We start from the raw sequence: 19778 nt of genomic DNA on the forward strand, positions 1-19778 counted from the left end.
TAATTAATGGAAGAAAATAAAAGAATGATAAGAATGGTTAAATGAATGAAAAATATGTAAATAAGAAAGTTGATGGATAAATAAACGAATAACAGTAAAAGAATAATTAATGATTAATCAATTAAATGGATAAATAATTTGAGTGAATGCTCTTAAAAATTATTATTTCTCCAAACTCAAGTGTTCTACAATGAAGGGAGAGGCCTCTATTTATAGTTGAGCCTCCCCAAATCCAACGGTACAGATCAATTACATCAATGGCTAAGATTAAGGGCATCTACAAATTAAATCTCTAAGATTACAAAATCATATCTTCTAATATTGCAGATCATATCTAAGATTGCATATCCTTGAAGATTATGTTTCTATATGCGTCAAGCTTGTAGATGGACCTTCAACCTTTTCAAGTAATGGGTCATTCCGATTCGGCCAAATGATATAATTTTGGACTGGACTTGGACTTTGTTTTATTATTTTGGATTTTTTTTGTGAGCCCAGGCTAAATTGGCCTATTACAGCTACCCCTCTTTGCTCAATGTTGTGTAACGAGAATGGAGAAAAGACCATAAAATGGACAATTTTGCTCGGTCTTGTCGGGTTCTGACTTCTTTGAGCACTCGTCTTCTTCAAGTAGTCTCAGTCCATTCCACTGCATCTTCAGGGGCATAGGAATTAGTGTTTCTGTTTGCTCCAATGTGATCTCAGGGAGAAGAGATTTCTAGCTTCGATCTTCTCCACAGGAACTTTAAGGAGGTAGGAATTGGTAATTTCAACCTGCTCCACTGTAACTTCAGGGAGATAAGGTTGGTGGCTTAAATCTGCTTCCCTACTACTTCGGGAAGATAAGACTCATCGTCTTTGATCTGATCCACTGCTTCTTAGGGAGACAGGATATACAATCTTCAACCTACTCCACTACTGCTCAGGGAGGTAGGACTAGTGGCTTAAATCTGCTTCCTACTATCTCAGGAAGATAAGATTCGTCGTCTTCGATCTACTCCACTACTGTTTCGGGAGACAGGATCTACAATTTTCAACCTACTCCACTGCTACTCAGAGAGATAGGACTGGTGGCTTAAATCTGATTCCCTACGACCTTGGGAAGATAAGATTCGTCATCTTTGATCTGCTCCACTACTGCTAAGGGAGACAGGACCTACAATCTTCAACCTACTCCACTGCAAACTTAGAGAGGCAAGGTTGGTGTTTTCGATCTGCTTCACTGCCAGTACAGGAAGACAAGATCTGCTGTTTTCAGTCTGCTCTGCTGCAAACTTAGGGAGGTAAGGCTGGTGTCTTCGATTTGTTTCGCTGCCAATACAGGAAGACAAGATCTGCTATCTTCAGTCTGTTTCTCTACAAACTCAGGGAGGCAAGGCTGGTTTCTTCGATTGGCTTCGCTGCCAATACAGGAAGACAAGATCTGCTATCGTCAGTCTGCTTCACTGCAAACTCAGGGAGGCAAGGCTGGTGTCTTTGATTTGATTCACTTCCAATACGGGAAGATAATATTTGCTATCGTCAGTCTGCTCCGCTGTAAACTCAGGGAGGCAAGACTTATAACTTCAATCCGCTCCAATGCAACTTTAGGGAGATAGGATTATTGGCTTTAATCTGTTCTACTGCAACTTCAGAGAGATAAGATTCGCCATGATCTGCTCTACTGCAACTTCAGAGAGATAAGATCTGTGATTTATAGCTTTAATCTGTTCCACTGCAACTTCAGGGAAATAAGATTCGCTATCTTTAGTCTGCTCCATTGCAACTTTAAGGAGATAAGACTTGTAACTTCAATCCGTTCCACTGCAACTTCAGGGAGATAAGATTATTGGCTTTAATCTGCTCCACTGTAACTTCAGGGAGATAAGATTCGCCATGATCTGCTCTACTACAACTTCAGAGAGATAAGATCTGTGATTTATAGCTTTAATCCATTCCACTTCAACTTTAGGGAAATAAGATTCGCTATCTTCAGTCTGCTCCACTGCAACTTCAGGGAGATAAGACTTCACTTTAATCCGCTCCACTGCAACTTCAGGGAGATAGGATTATTGGCTTTAATCTGTTCCACTACAACTTCAGGGAAATAAGATTCGCCATCTTCTTCAATCTATTCAACAGCAACTTCAGTGGAATAGGATTTGTAGTTTCACCAATCCGTTCTCTGGGGAACATGACCTGTAGAATCTATTACATGGACCTATTTATGCCTAATGATTAGGATGTTATGATTGAAATGAGTCAAATGCTCCAAATTAGATATGCTATAAATGATATATGAATGCAAAATGAGAATGATCCCTTTTTTAATGTTTAGGGTGTCATCACTCGTTGTTTATCAAGAGTCTTATCACTGACGTATTGCATTACTATCTTATTCAACTAGTATTTTCCAACAGAAAACTCGATGAAATAATCATATTCTGCTCAGCAAGCTTTCCCCGTTGTAATTTCAGAGTCCCTTCCACTGTACCGTCTAGGACATAACGTTTGTACCTCCCACTGCAACTTCAAGGGAATAACATTTGGTTTCTTCCATCCATCCTGCTGCCACTCAGAGGTATAGAATTTGTATCATTTTCAATCAATTTCATCTGTTACACCATTCCCTGGGTGTAATGACCAGATGTATATGCTTGAAATTTATATGAATGCAGAGTATCATTTTTCTTTTCCCGAGAATGATCCCCTTTTACACTTGGGTTGACATTGCTTGTTATTTGTCGAGATGGTATCACTGATGAAATGTCTTGTCTTTTTGTTCAACCAAAAAAATCCGAAGAGGTAATCATCTTTTAATATTTTCAACCCTTAGGCTTGGTGAGTTCTAAATAATAGTTCTGTTTCAAATTCTCGTATTATTTAGAAGCTTCTAGAGTAATATGCAAAACTCCTTTTACGAAAGTATTATTAGTCCATTAATCATTATTTCAGTATAAAATACTTGAAAAAGATCATAACAATGGACAAGAAGGAAATTAATTAGGAGCATAACTTGAAACAATTAAATTAATTAGAGATAGCCAAGACAATAAAAAGAAATTGATTGGGGCGTATCTTGAAAAGAATAAGGTAATCAAAGATAGCAAATCCAAAAATAGGTAAGATGGAAAACTAGGTGCCCTAGATATCGCGGCTTGAGCTTCTCTGTACGAACTTCTTGAGGACCATTTTGAGTTTAATATGTGTTTAGGGGATCTAGAGTACTTTGTCAATGCCCTAAGATGTAGCATACTTCCTCACTGTTAATTCAGGCATAGCAAGACTACCACATGCCCCACTTTGGATCAAAATTTGAGCCGTCCTTTTTGGGTGTTCAACTTAAAACCCCTTTTGGTCTCAAAGCGTCATTTGTGGGTTTTCGTCTTGGCCTCTCCTATTTTTCTTTCTTTTTTTTTATTTTTTTGATTTTTTTGTCTCAATGTGCCCTTTGCGGGTTTTCACCTTGGCCTCTCTCCTTTCAGGTAAAATACTTCTTGACTGATTCTAAATTCACTGGATTGTGCAAGTCTTTGGCATCCATCTCGATCAATATTAATGTTCCTCCAGAACAGGCCTTCTTTACAACATATGGTCCTTCCCAATTTGGCATCCACTTTCCTTTAAAATCCTTTTGTAAAAGAAGGATCTTTTTCAACATCAGGTCCCCCTCGTTGAATTCTCTAGGATAAACCTCTTTATCATAAGCCCGCATCATCTGACCGTGACGAATAGCTTTTAACCCTTTTTTCTTTGATTGGGTTCCACATTCCATAAACCAATGGGCCAGGTGTTGCCCCGGCAAAGGTCTTGGCTGACGTTTGATGAGTATAGAGGGTAAATGGTAACTTATTTATGCCAATCTTTACAAGTCTCAGTCATATTTCCCACGATCCTTTTTTTTTCTTTTTTAGCTGCCTATAGCGTCTGATCTTTGAACAGACTACAAACTTTTGATTGTCTTTTTTGGTATTCTTTATCTGCGCCTGATCTTTTTTTAAAATTCAAATTTAATGACTTCGACCTTGTAACATTAACATATGAAGCTATTTCCACCCTCTTAGTGAAGTAATCGAATACCACAAAGATGAATCAGTAGTGGCTAAAAGCTTTTAACGAGATTGGCCCCATCACATTCATGCCCCACATATGGAAAATTTGTGAAAAAATAGATGAGGCACATAGGTTTTATCTTCCTCAAATTGGTATTTACGGCATAACTGATGTAATCCCCTTCCATGGTGGATCAGTAGTATTGAAATCCCGTGACTTAGTATGTGTCCTTTTGACACACTTATGGACCTTTTAGCCTTAAAAGCATCCACAGGTCTTAGTAAGCCAGACATATCTTGATATGACCGTGCAAAAACATCTTTGAATTCTTGGAATAATTTAATGACATTTCTCTTTGTTTCGATGGTAAGACAAGCTCCAATCTCTTTCTCTTCTCCTCGGCTCACTGTCCACAAACTTTTGTAAGGTAGGATCTATTTTTCATCTTATTCTACCATCCTTAACAAATCCAGAGATACGTTACAATCTCAGTCATATTCAAAGTCCTGAGATCCCCTTAGACACATATCTTACTCAAAAGGAGATTTTGAGACAGTAACAACATCGCTCATGTCATTGATATCTGAAGACATATTGTAGGTACAAAGGCAGATTCCAAAGAATAAATAAATCTAAGGACAAGTATTTGTATGAATGAAGAATAAAATAATATTTAAAAGAGAGTCCAAAGAACAAAAGAATCTATAAATGAAAAGAATAAAGAATATTTGCTCAAAAAGATGCATTTTATTGAAATAAAGATTTTGGACACAAGCCTATTTCACAAAAAGATTCTTATTGCCTTCAAGCTTTAAAGCAACAAGTGTGTTTTGAATATTACTCTAGATTATCTCTAAAAATACAGGGATCTCTTCCACAGTCCCATTGTTCAAAACACTCCCAAGTATGCAAGGGCTTGGAAACTTTATTCCCCGGTTCCATTTTCGGATATATCAGTAATGTTCAGATTCTCCGATATTCCCTGTGGGCTTTTGGCTTTTTCAAGGAGTCGCAAATTTCTTGCCTCCTTCAATTGTCGCATTTGCTGCCTCATCAAAGTGATTAGGTTCTAATGAAAATCAAACTTCGCAATTTCCATTTTAATAAACCTTTCGACTAACTTTTTAAATGTAGTGCAGTTTTCGATTGAGTGACCCATTATTCCCACGTGGTACTCACATTGGGCATTCTTATTATACCATTTTGGGAACAGAGGTTGCCCTGGTTCTGAGTAGGACGAAGACACCACATGCACATCAAAAAGATCCTGATACAGCTCGTTATATGTCATCGGGATGGGTGTGAACTGGAGCCTTTCTGTATTTGGCTTTGAGTTGGATTCTTGCCTTGAAGAGTCTTGATAACTAGTGGTTACGGTCCTCGACTGACCTACAGTGACTGATTTGGAATGCCTAGTGCTCTGGTAATTCACTTTATTTTCCTTGTTTCTCAGGGTTGATCTTTTGGCGCTTTCTCATGCGTCTATCTCTCCACTCCTTATCGCGTTTTCGATTATCTCACCAGACATTACCATATCTGAAAAGCTCATGGTAGTGCTTCCCAACATGTGGTTGATGAACGGGTCTTTCAGAGTATTGATAAAAAGCATCGTCATTTCTTTCTCCAAAAGTGGTGGCTGGACTTGTGTTGCTACCTCTCTCAATCTTTGGACATATTGCCTGAAGCTCTCACTTTGCTTCTTTTTGATATTATGTAAAGTAATTCTATCAGGTGTCATGTTTTTTACATGATTATACTACTTCATAAAAGCTTGTGCTAAGTCTTTCCATGAATTGATTTTAGCACAGCTCAATTGGTTGTACCATTTTGCTACTGACCCGATCAGACTATCTTGGAAGCAATGTATTAATAACTAGTCATTATTAACATATCTTGTCATCCTTCAACAGAACATCGTAAGGTGAGCTTCAGGACAACTAGTCCCATTGTACTTTTCAAACTATAGAGTTTTAAACTTTGACAGGAGTACTAGATCTAGGACCAGGCTCAAGTCCTTAACGTCAACCCCGCAATGGTAGTCAGCACTGTAATAACCCATTTTGCCCGGCCCAATAAATACCAAAAAAGAAAAAACAAATAAATTTAATTAAAATATCCACTATTAACAACCTAGTTTTTTTACAAATATTAAAATACAATTTAATAAATGTCCATTTATAGACTCAAAACCCAATTCAATCCTTAACCTAAATACTACACCTATCAAATCCACCGGGCCCAATACACTCCAGCCCAAGAATCCGAATTACATCAAACCCGAGCCCAAAATACTCTAACCCAGTTTACATGGCCCGATTCCAAGTGGAACCCTAGCCTTCAGCAGCTTTCTGCCCTTGCGCCGCAGCCGAACCAGATCCTTGCGCGTGCTGCACCCGTGTGCCAAGTCCGCGCGTGTACATCTCCAGCTGGCCTCCGTACACCTGCAGCAAATGCAACAAACGCAAAAAAAAAACAACCAGCAATGACAAAGAAAACAGAAAACAAAATAGCAAGGAAAGAAAAGAAATAACAGAAATAGCAGAAGAGATTTGGGGATTTTTTTTATTTATTTTCTTTTCGATTCGGTTATATAAGACCGGTTCCAACACTGTAAAGGGGGCTCTTTTTTCCTGAGATATTGAATACAAAAAAAAAGATTCAAAGAAAAAACTCGAGAGGTGATTTAACTTTCGCTTTTTTTGTTCTTGCTTCTTTTCCTTTTTTCTTTGGTATTTCGAATGCAAATTATTCAACGAAAGATAAAAAAAGGGAGATTAGAGTGTTTAGACGTACCTAGAGGCTGGATTTTCACTTTCTCTCCGCGGCCATCGGAGTTGAAACGAAGATGAAAAGCCTTAGAAAGTGACAAACGCAGAGCGGGGCACAGAGGAGGGTTGTCTAGGTTTAGCAAATCTGTCAAAATGGCTTAATGCCTTAGTTTTAGGTTATATTTGCGTTGAAAAATGACACCGTTTGATGGTTTATGGCCATAACCCGATGACCCGACTCGAGCGTGGCAAGACCCACGCGTTTTGGCCTTGGAGGGGACATTTGTGCCATCAGCCCCTCTGATTTGTTTCGTAGTTTCAATCCGATCTTTCTTTATTTTCTAAATTGGTCCCATATGTTCGACTTGATTATGCTTTGGTCAACGCAAAGACGCTACGTCTTGGGGTACGGGAAATATTTCCCATTTGGTCCCCATATTATCCGCACGTCACGCTTTGGCCCGCTGTTTTACTCTATTTTCGATATTTTCCCTTTAATTCTGTTTAAAATCTATTTTAATCCTTATTAATTCAGTTTAATACTTTTTATTTTTATTTTTTAAGAAAAACGTATATTATTTTATTTTTATACATTTAACCTTAAATTTAATTTAATGATTGAGTTTTATTATTGTTTTAAGTTTTATATGTATTATTATTTGAAATTTATTATGTATCATTATTTAAATTTAGCATTTTTTTATGTAAATCTAATATGTATATATATTTATCTTTTTATTTTTTCTCTTTAATTCATTTTTTGTAAATATTTTATATAATATTATTGATATCAAATTATGTTTAACCTTTAAATTATGGATTTAATTAATTATTAATGTTAAGTCTTCTTTTAAAAGTGTTTATATATTATTTATATTAAGTTTTCCACTCCATATCTATTACTCTTTTAAATTAATATGTGTATATTATGTTATAAATTTAATTTTCTCCTTATAACATTTACTTAAAAAATGCATCAAAGTACTATTATTTTATGTAGTGTTTATTCATTTTTTTTCTCCATTTTGAATACATTTCATACTTATATATCTATATTGTTCATTTTTACAACTTTTTGTGCGTATGATTTTTTTATTATAATTTTCTTCTTTTTAGTGTATCTCAAAAAATTAATTAGTAATTCATTTAATTTTTGAATGTTGTATGATCAAGATTATTGTTGCTATTCTTGTTTGAATTTATCCATTGTTTGTTTACATTATTTGATGATTTATCGTCCACTAGCATATATCGTAATTTACGAATTATCATTTTGAATTATGCACCACCATTCAACCGCATTACATTTGTTCAGAAAAACATTGAAATCGTTTTGCACATAAATCTTCAAAATACCGCGACACTCGGAATTTGGGATCCTCGAAAGGATTGTGTCCTAACTTACCGGATTCCAATCTTCCTCAGGATCTAAGAGACCAAATATCCTTTTTAATTAAAACATAAATAAAAAGCTCATTCTCGAGAATTCGATACGTGGTGTCCTAACGCATTGGACATGACATATTGTTTTCTCGAGACAAGGATTTTTCTAACAAATGAAAATAAAGGCAATATTCGATATTTAGGAATTTTGTGAAATAGAGCCCTAACTTATTGGGTTTTGATTTTCTCATTTGACCCAAATAATCATCCTTCTCAAAATGCGTAGGTTTTAAAAGTCAAGAGACAAACTTAATTTTGAGGATTTGAAACGTTGCACTCTAACTTACTGAGTGTGACAATTTATTTCCTTGAAGTAAGTGAGCCTTATTATCCAATTCATTTTATTCAAGATAAAAGGATCGTATTTTTAAAATCTTTTTTTAAAATTTCGACACTAGGACATTAAACAATCAATTCAGTACCAATTTTGGGCATTACGAGGGTGCTAACCCTTCCTCGTGCGTAACCGACTCCTGAACCTATTTTTCTCAAAATTTGAAGACCAAAAATCGTTTTAAGGTGTACCGATCACACCTCAATAAAGGATCGATGGCGACTCCCATTTATTTAAAAAGTCGATCCCATTTTTTTCAAACTAAAAAAATGGTTTCGACAAGCACTTTTATTGTTTTAAATTTCTCTTCCAGCCATTTGCATCGATTCTTAAGTTGTTTCAGCAGATCTACCCTTTCTTTTTCCATTTCTGCCACCTCATCGTGATCAGGGACAACGGGATTAGTTAGATTATTCCCTGGATTAGAAACTGAGCGTATCGGGTAGTTTATTGGGACAAAGGTACCGACCTGATATTATTGAGGCCTGATCGTAACAGATGGTCCTTGTAGGTACACCTCGGGTTATGTCTGAGCATTTATCAGGGTAAAACCCAGAGGTTTGTCATTATCATCTCCAGAATTGACCATAGGGCTTTTCCCTTTTTCTAGCCCCCTGGTTAACAATTGGGTCAATTGATCTATCATATTCTTTTGGGACTCTAACATCTGGTCCCTCATATCTTGCTAAATTTTGGTCAATTGCTCTTGCATTTGCATTTGCAACTGGTCTTGCATTTCTCTTTGAATATGTTCTAACATTTCCAATCTTTGGTCCATTACTTTTGTTCTTTCGTGAGTACCGTAACGATGCTTAATCGATAGACTTTTTTTTAGTTCCCAGGTTAACTGAAATAATTTTACCTAATTAGGGTCCTTTTGTGAAAATCTAAGACATATGATGCAATGTAATGCAGATGCATGGAATGAATGCAAAAAAAAAGATACATTGATTCTGAATTCAATTCTATTAGAACAACTTTTCTAGAAAACAAATTTCTTTACATAAAACGGATTACATATGCGCTTTGCCCTTATATTCCAGGCGAAGACATCGATCTTTTTCTTCATATCTGGATGCTAGGATCAAATCTTATGAATTTTCCAAAATATGTCTCTACTATCTCCGTTTTGTTTGATCCGAGCCACGACCCATTGCTCATCCCGCGATGCTCTTTATTTTCTTTGAGACGTGAAAGCTCTCGAATAATCTTTGTCGGTTTGAATCCTCAAGCACGAAGCATAGTAGTATATTCCTCCATGAACTTCTAGCCTTCTCTCATTGTATTTAATCAGACTATATTCAGGCAGTCGCATTATATTCTACCTTATCAAGAAATTCACTTTCCATGACAAGCTTTTCTATTTAGCAATCAAATTTGAATCAACGCCTCTTTTCTATTATGAAAATGCAAAGCAATCATAAACAAAACAAAATACGTCAGTACAAAAGAAATAAACAATAGAATAGAACACCTATCTGGGTGACCACTAGGGTTTGGCATGGCTTTACCTAGGGTAGATTCTTAGGGCTCTCTATATGCGGTTCGGTTCTAAGGCAAGGGTACCTAAACCAACAGATTCCTCGATCCTCACCCATTATAGGCTCATATGGACCGAGTTAAATTCAGGGGAATACATTTTCCTATGGCTGGACGGAGATGAAAATCTCATGAAGACATAAGTACGAATGTATCTCGAAAGTGATCCACTATCCTGCACGAAGGTAAAAACCTCACGAAAGAGTAGCTTCTCATTCCTACTTAAAAAGGTGTGAGCAACAGTCATGCAATGCAATGTGAGGAGATATAAAAATTTAAAATACAAAACATGATGAAAACTATAACTCAAAACATATGAAATGCAATGAGAGGATCATATATTAAAAACCAAAATTTCAACTTTTGACAAAAAAGACAAAAATTAATCAATTTACGGCTTGACTCTCTTATGGTCCCCAGCGGAGTCGCCAAGCTGTCGAAACCATTTTTATTTTGAAAAATGGGGTCGACTTTTAAAACGAAAATGGAGTCGCCACCAATCTTTTTTTCGAGGTGTGATCGGCTCACCTTGAGATTAATCATTTTAATAAAATATTTTGATTTATTAAAATAATGATTTTGGTCTACAGAATTTGAGAAAATGGGCTCGGGAGTCAGTTACGCATGAGGAAGGATTAGCACCTCGTAACGCCCAAAAATTGGTACCTAATTGATTAATTAATGTCCTATTGTCGAAAATTTGAAAAGATTTTAAAATATGATCCTCTTTAAAAACCTGAATAAATCGAATTTGATGTTAAGACCTCCTTGTCCCGAAGTAATAAGATGTCATATCCAGTAAATTAGGATACGACATTTTAACCCTCGAAACTAATCTTGTCTCATGCATTAAAGTTTAAAAAGGATATTCGGTTATTTGGATCAAAAAAATCGAAACCTAGTAAGTTAGGGCACGATTTTCTCAAAGCTCCAAAGTACCGAATATTGCCTTATTTTTTAAAGTTTTTTTTTTAAAATTGGGAAAAATTGACGCAATATTAAAACGATGCTTAAAAACTTTGATAAAAAAGGGCAATATGAATATACAAATAAACAATTTATAAAACACATAATGGCAATTATTTAAATACTAGCATCAATAATCAAAGACCAATGAATTTAAAACAAAGAGTATAAAATAAAATATATATATAAGGCAAACTAAAATGTAAAAAAAATTAAAAATAATAAATTTGAAAATAAATAATAAGGGAAAAAGAAATTTGAAATCAACAATATACAAATCAATAAATAAATTATATATAAAAAAAGTAGGTAATATATGTATAAGTTTAGAATAAATAATATATAAAAAATTAAAATAAGTAATATATAAAGTAATAATATATAAATGAGTTTAAAAATAAATATTGTGTAATAAGGAATTTAGAACAAGTTATGCCCAAAACATCTTAAAAATAAATGGTATATAAAATAGATAATACAAAAAAAATTGCAATTGATAATATATGGAAAAAAGATTAAAGCAAATAATCAAACAATTTAAAATGGATAATTTATAACACGAGTTTTTACCAAATAAACAACATGTGTGACATAATATTAAAAACAAATAAAGTATATAATTAATGGAAGAAAATAAAAGAATGATAAGAATGGTTAAATGAATGAACAATATGTAAATAAGAAAGTTGATGGATAAATAAACGAATAAAAGTAAAAGAATAATTAATGATTAAACAATTAAATGGATAAATAAAAAATGTTTAAAAAAAACGCTTAAGCCAGCCTAACTCTCACAATATGAAGATCAATGAAATTCCTCCACCAAAATCCAACTCAAATGAAAGCAACTTAAAAAGAAACGAAGATGAACGAAGAACAAAATAAGAGCAAGCCACAGAAAATAAGAACGCAAGAGAGGGAGAAATTTGAGTGAATGCTCTTAAAAATTATTATTTCTCCAAACTCAAGTGTTCTACAATGAAGGGAGAGGCCTCTATTTATAGTTGAGCCTCCCCAAATCCAACGGTACAGATCAATTACATCAATGGCTAAGATTAAGGGCATCTACAAATTAAATCTCTAAGATTACAAAATCATATCTTCTAAGATTGCATATCATATCTAAGATTGTATATCTTTAAAGATTATGTTTTCATATGTGTCAAGCTTGTAAATGGATGAGTCATTCCGATCGGGTCAAATGATATAATTTTAGACTGGACTTGGACTTTGTTTGATTATTTTGGGTTTTTTTTTTGTGAGCCCGGGCCTATTACAATAGTATTACATAACATTATAATGTTTAATCACAACTAATATAATAAACAATAATATATAATAATTAATTATTATGTATTACTATTATGGCATGTAATATAATTTATGTTTTTTTATAAAGAAAATCAAAATTACGTTATTGTAGAAAAATAAAAGGTAAAATCATGAATTACTAATTGGAAATTAATGTATACATAATTTATAGCAGTAGTTGACGTTGGTCTTGAAGATGAAAATTTGATTTGTTTCTTCTTCAGTTTTGTTTTACTATTTATCATGAATTTAGATTTCAGTGTCACTATTCTCAAATGGGACGTAATTCATAAAAGAGAAGCAAGGTGCGTTATAAAAAAGTAATGAAATATGAAGTATGAAGGGTGTTTGTTTTAACTTTCTAGATAGTTTGAAAGCTAGCAAGGGATTTTATTTTTAATACAGTTGTTAAACTTGTAATTAATTATAGTCACATGAGAAAAGCATTTTAATTCTAAGTTCACTTAAAATAATCGATTGCTTAATTGCTTGCTGATTTCACATACATCAATTTTCTATTTACGATTTTATATCATAATTCCAAACTGCTTTTGACTAATCACCTAACTCACTCATCTGTAATTTCACTAACTGTTGACTAAATTCCTCAACATGCTTCATTTTGGCATGAAGGAGTGGATTCGCTGCAATTTGAACACCAGACGTTGATCACACCATAAAACAGGGTACCAGCCAATGCCAAACTTTTGTACCCAGCCTCTGACGTGGATCTAGACACCGTCTTTTGTTTCTTTGATGACCAACCAACTAGTTTCCCTAAAATAAATGCAAAAGCCCGATCTGGATCGTCTATGGGGTATGTGAGTCGAGTTGATCAGCTGGCTGAAACACGAACCCATGACTCTTGAGTGCCTTTGAGGTATGTTAAAATTCATTTTGACAATTCATCAAAAAAAAAAATCATTTTGACAGCTTGCATGGATTGACTAACTTCATTCACACTAAAAGTGATATCTGACCTGGTCAAAACATATAGGTTAAATTCTGCTATCAGTGCCTATACTTTGCAAAAGTTGTGTATTTGATCAATTTTGGGCCTTATACTTTTTGAATTGGTCAGTTTTAGTCCTTTTACTTTTCAATTTTTAAAATTTTAGTCCTAACTCAAATAGTAGCACTTAAATCTGTTTGGTTAAATTCAATTACTAGTCTTGTACTATGCGTACAATTGTAGATTTAGTCCATTTTCTCCCATTGGATTATTCTAGGTCCATATACTTGTCGAATTTTGAAATTTCAATCTTCACACAAATGACAGTTGTCAATTCATTAACTGGATTTTTAATGAGTAATATGTGAAAATAATAAGCTGACATGGCATTACGCATATGACAATATATTTGTTGCATTGGATTTTGAAAATAGCAGAACTTAACTTAATGAATTTAACACTAATTGTTTGGTGAGGGCTGAAATTTTAATTTTTGAAAAGTACAAGAATTAAAAATGACCAAGTAAAAATAAAGGGATTAAGTCTACAACTTTTGTAAAGTACAGGGACTAATAGCGTAATTTAACCAAACATATATACTGAAGTGCGCCTACTACCAGAGGCGAATCTAGGGGGGCTGGCAGGTACCCCGGTCCCCCTAAAATAGAAAATTATTGTTTTGACCCTTTAGAAAATTTTAAAATTTTAAATTAGTAAAGGTAAAATTGCATTTTGCCCCCTAAAATTATGAAATTTTAATTTAATCATTTAAAAATTATAAGATATAGACTATTAAAAATTAAAATTTCATTTCAACCCCCTAAAAATATTTTCTAATTTCGCCCCTACGTAATTCCTTGCGATAACTTGTAGCATCATCCATCGATTCCTCATCTAACACTGAGAGAGTTGGTGATGTAACCATCAGATCTTTATCTTTAGTGCATTGTATCTCAAGACCAAGAAAGTAATTCAAGTTTCCCAAATCTTTCAATGTAAACTTCTGATTGAGCTAGCTATTCAATCACCCGCTTAAGCTCAATCAGAAGTTTCCATTGAAAGTATAATATATTGTCAGTATAATATATCATCCACGCATACAATGAAAAAGAGACATGAATGATTATCTTGCTAGATCTATTGTGGAGTTAGACATGTTTATGGGTTGGGATTATCCGCTTAAGCTCGAAGGTTTGTTTGAAATTTGAGAGAGTTTGAATAAAAATATTAGGATTGTTTAGAATATGGGTCGGACTTGAGTTTAAACATTTAATGCCTGAGCTCGACCCAATTTTTTTAAGTTGGTATTATTTTATATTATGTTATTTTATATATTATTTATGTAATTTATAACATATAAAAATTAAATTTATAGTAATATACAATACTACTATAATGTAAACATTAAAAAATGTTAAGATGATTATATAATTTTTTTGAAGACTACATATAAAATTTTAATAAATTAAAAATATATAAAATTATTAAATATTAAATTAAAAATATATAAAAATATTTTTATTTTTAAAAAAATAATATGGGCGGGCCTAAATTGGGCTTGGATTAACTATTTACAAATATGCATAGTCTTGGGCAAAATTTTAAGCCTATATTTCAGGTCAAACTGGGCTTGAATAAGCATAAATCGTGTTAATATCATGCCTAGATCCAGCTCAAACTTGACTCGACCCGACTCACGAACACCTCTATTGAAAACTAGACAATTTTTGAGTTTGTCAAACTAAGCTCTAGAACTTGATTTAAGGTCCATAATGCTTTATCTAATTTACACACACGAGCGTCTCTATTTGCATCTACTTGCTCAAGTCTAGATGGTTGTACCATGAACACTTCTACAGCAAGTTCACCATTGAGAAACGTGTTATTAACATTTATCTGTCTCAACTTCCATTTATGTGTTATAGCTAAAGTGAGTTCACTTTAACTCTTATGGTACTGGCCTTTACAATTGGACTAAATGTTGCTTGGCTTTATGAATGTCTACAAGATCTTCACTTGGGAAGGAAGTTGAAGATAAATAAAGCTTAGACCTAACTATTCTTTCTTTCCCTCTAGTGATCATGTGATGGGTTCTCATCATATAATTATATTTGTACTCCTTTCATTTAGATTTTTGTGAGTTCTTAAGTAAAATATTACATTTAATTGCATAAATAAAATAGATTTCATGCATTGCATCATATTTATGTTTTATGTTATTTTTTACTTGATTTTTGTTAATTTTTAGCAGATATTTTAGTGAGTATTTTAACTTTATTTAGGTCTAATTTGACATGAGAAGCAAATTCGAATACGAGTGGAAGCAAAATAAGTGTAAAAAATTAAAGAAAATGCTTGGGAGTGTTGAAGCATCATGCACGCCACAACATGTTATTCTACCACACATGGGTCTTGTGTTGTTTTGCTGTCTTTTCATGCCCGGTTTTGTTTCTTTTCGCCCAAGTTGAGTGAAGCCCTAATTAGGCCAACACAAGGTTATAAATAACCATCTTTATGTCTCAATTAAGTGTGCTATGTTTTTATACTTATTCAATTTTTTTTTTTAAGTTTTTCTCTTAGTTTTCTTTCAAAGTAATTGTAATCGTCGTGCTAACATAGACCCGAGCGATGCTTGGATTAATATAGGAGATGCAATTATTCAATAAGATTTTCTTTTCTCTTGATCTCTTTTAAATTATTATTCTTATTATTGTTTTATTATTCTTTTTTGTTGTTTTGATGCTCGTTATGAACCAATCGCTTAAGTAGTGGTGAAGTAGATCGAAAGTTAATGGATTATTAATCGCCATATGTTAGAGATAAGCTTAAGATTGTGGCAAGACTAATTATTCAATTCATTGAAAAATCATTTAGGGAAGAGTTAAACAACAAGAGTGTTTTCTTAACCTTAGCGATCAAGTTGAATAGTTACCTAAACCCGCTAAGATATACACCAATTAACAAGACTACCTATAAGATATACACTAACTTAGGTAGTGGAATAGATGGGAGTGATGGTTTAAGGTTTAGTTATTTCTTATTTGACATACATCAACGTAAAGTTCTTTAAACGCCTGTAAGCTATACAACAACACAGGTACCTACATCGTAAGACCATCTTAATCATGAACCTTAGACTTATAAATAACTTAATTGGATGAGTAAATCCTATTAACTGAAGATAAACTTCATTTCCATGACTTATTTTGCATCGTAGGTTTAATTATTAAATTAGTTATTTTATTTATTTGCTTTAATTATTTATTTTATTCTTATTAATTATTCTTAGTTAGTTTTTAGATTTATATTAGTTTAATTTAATTCTTGTGTTGAAGTTTTATTTTATTATTTTGGAAAGTGCAAATCTTTTTGTGGGCTCAATCATCAAAATACCTCTTTCAAAAGAATTATTTTCCTGTAATTTCGTATAATTACAAGTACTAGTGGAAAGTGTTAGAGTTGTGTGACTCGAATCCTTGTTAAAATAAAATACAATGGCTCTAATTATATGCGGTACGAACTATGTTGCACAAGTAGAATCCGTATGAAACTACACTTCTATTTGACATTTATTAGAATAAGGTTTTTCAACATTTAAATAGATGTAGTCGAAACTTCTCTTGTATTTATTCGATTTTCAACATTAGAGAATTTTTTTCTCCTCTGCCCATGGTTTTTCCTCGAAAGGGTTTTCATGTAAAATCTATGTGTTTTATTTTTCTTTCTTATTGCTTTGCGATCATTCTATATTGTCATTATCAATGTTTAGTTTCAATAGAAAGTGATGACAATTTTTGAGCTTATATTTTATATATCAAAATTATCATTATTTTTATATCCACTTTTTGCACATCACCATCTGATGTGTACTTTTCACCACTAGTTATACTACTGCCAATGTATTTTCTATTACATGGTTTACTTTTACAGTGAAAGGCAAGAAGTAGAGATAGGGGCACAAGAAATAGGCTTGAGTGTTTCAAACTTTGAATGTGTTGGTCTGGTTTCTTGCACAACTACCATAGGCTTTTAAGAAAAGAGAAACAACTAAATAGACACCTTAGGAACTTAAGTAGGAGTAAAAAACTATTGTACACTTAGCCTTTGAAAATGAAATATATTTTACTCAAACTTAATTGTCCAAGTGTTGACCTGAAAGCAAGTAGGAGTAGACTATTGAGCATATTATTCACCATATCCTTATTAGGATAAGTCTCCCTAAGAGTTTTAATACCGTTAATGGTATCAGTGAAACAATTTAACATATCTTTAATTACTTCATTCAACTTGACCTTGAAGAACTCATGATCCAAAGTATGCAAGGTTATTTTTGGATTCTTTTGACTCTTCTTGTGCCCTTAAGCTTGTCCAAAATCTCTTTGACATTTTCACATAAAGAAACTCTATCGTACTCATTTGGGTAAAGAGCACAAAATAGAGTATGCATGAATTTAGCATTGAGTTGAGTCATATTCACATCCACTTCATTCCATTCATCACCTTCTGTAGGCACAATGGTATCTTACACTATCTTCTTTGGGAATGAGAGCCAATGTTTGATCACCTTCCAAATTTCATAGTCATTAGCTTGGATGAATAGATTCATTCTTATTCTCTAATATGAGTAATTTGTGCCATTAAAGAGTGGTTGTCTCATTTTCGAATAGCCTTCTCCCAACATTGTTGAATTTTGCTCAAAATCCATGAGTCATACTTCTTCCAAGTGAGCAACCTCTTGATATTTTACTTTCATCTTGAGCTTCTTGTAGAAATTTTCTCTTGAATGTAGCATTAACTGTCATTAGAGTTCTAGTTCTAATACCAATTGTAAGCTCAATAAACATAAGAAAGGGCAAATTGGTGATTAAATGATGCAAGTGAAAGATTAAAAATCAACACAATGATTTATAGTGATTCAACCTCAATTATTGATAACATGTTAAATTTGCCTATTTTTTTGTGTTTAAAACGGTTAATTCTTGAATTGATCCCTGCTAAATTAGTGATTTTATGTTTTAATCCTGTCAGGAATGCAATTGGGATGCTATGAGTTAAAAACGACCAGAAAATGACCAATTTGCAGCATAGTCAATAAAGTGGGACCGAATCAAAAACGTGGAAATAGCCAAGGACTCATAAGATTTCTTTTGACTTTGTAAAAGCCAAAATTAGAAAAAAAAATATGATTTTATTCTTTTATTAAATTTTAATTATGTATTGGGTGCTCAAGCCAAATTTAGTAAGTGACATGTATATAAATAGGGCTTTAAGGTAGCTTGAAAGACACTTGACACTTGATTTCATTTGGATTAAATAAGAATTAATTTATTTCCTTTCCAAATTCATGCGTCAATAGCTATTGCAATTCCATTTTCATTTCTTTGTTCTTTGCAAAATTTGTTTAATTACTTTCCAAGCCCTTTCCTTTCCCAATTTCCACCATTTTCATTCAAATCTACTCTATAGCCAACCAAAGCATGAATAATTTCATGCTTTACTAAATACCAACTTAGCTTTAGGCGGTATTCTTTCCGGTTGGGAATCGTGAGATACGTATCTGTACTAAAAATCCTTTCAATCGATATTCACATTTTTCCTAAGTATCGGGATTGACAACTCATCCCTTAAAGTTAACTCGATTTCAAATCAAAAAGCGCGTTGGGTTGGAGTCATGCTTGCGGACAGTTGGGGAAACAAATCGGTCATGTTGTTTTTAGATCTCCAAGAACAAATCAAGGGAGAAGTGATCGGGTTTAAACGACCCGCGCGGTTGAGGCCGTTAATCCAAGTTGGGTTCTTAAGAGCGCAAGGCTGCTGGAATCTTGAATCGGAAACGCATGTATCTCGGTTAGATAATTAGTAAGGGTTGGTTTACAGGTCGTGTCGGGACCAGCTACGAGAGGAAGAATTGGTGGTTAGGACGTTCTTAACTGCTATAATCAACTTATTGTTTAGAGGAGAAAATTAATTTTCGAGGATTGATTCAAAATCAAGAATCCACTGAATCTAGGGCTAAGGCTTATTATCTCTGTTTACAAAATCCAAATTTATTTCCCAATTTAATTTAATTTCCAATTTATTTAATTTTTTATTTATGTTGTTTCAATTATTTAATTTCTAAACATTTCAAAACTCCCCTGATTTATTTGTTTACTTTTTAGCAGGTCTGTTTGGAGATGTGGGCATGACTATTGTCGCTACTATCGACACGACAGAAATCCTGATCACAAGTTAAACGCGAGAGTTGATTATAATACCATTCCTTGTGGACTCGACCCTCCACCACTCTTTATTACTATTTAAAGTTATTTTGTAGAAATTATTTTTTGTGGTTTTGACGCCCATCAATTATCTACCTCTTCTACCTTAACCTTCTTTTTCTAAGATTTTCTCAATTCACCAACTTAGAGTCAATTCCTTTCAAGAACAATGT

Source organism: Gossypium hirsutum, chromosome D04 (genome assembly GCF_007990345.1).
Source record: "Gossypium hirsutum isolate 1008001.06 chromosome D04, Gossypium_hirsutum_v2.1, whole genome shotgun sequence".
NCBI classification, from domain to species: Eukaryota; Viridiplantae; Streptophyta; class Magnoliopsida; order Malvales; family Malvaceae; genus Gossypium; species Gossypium hirsutum.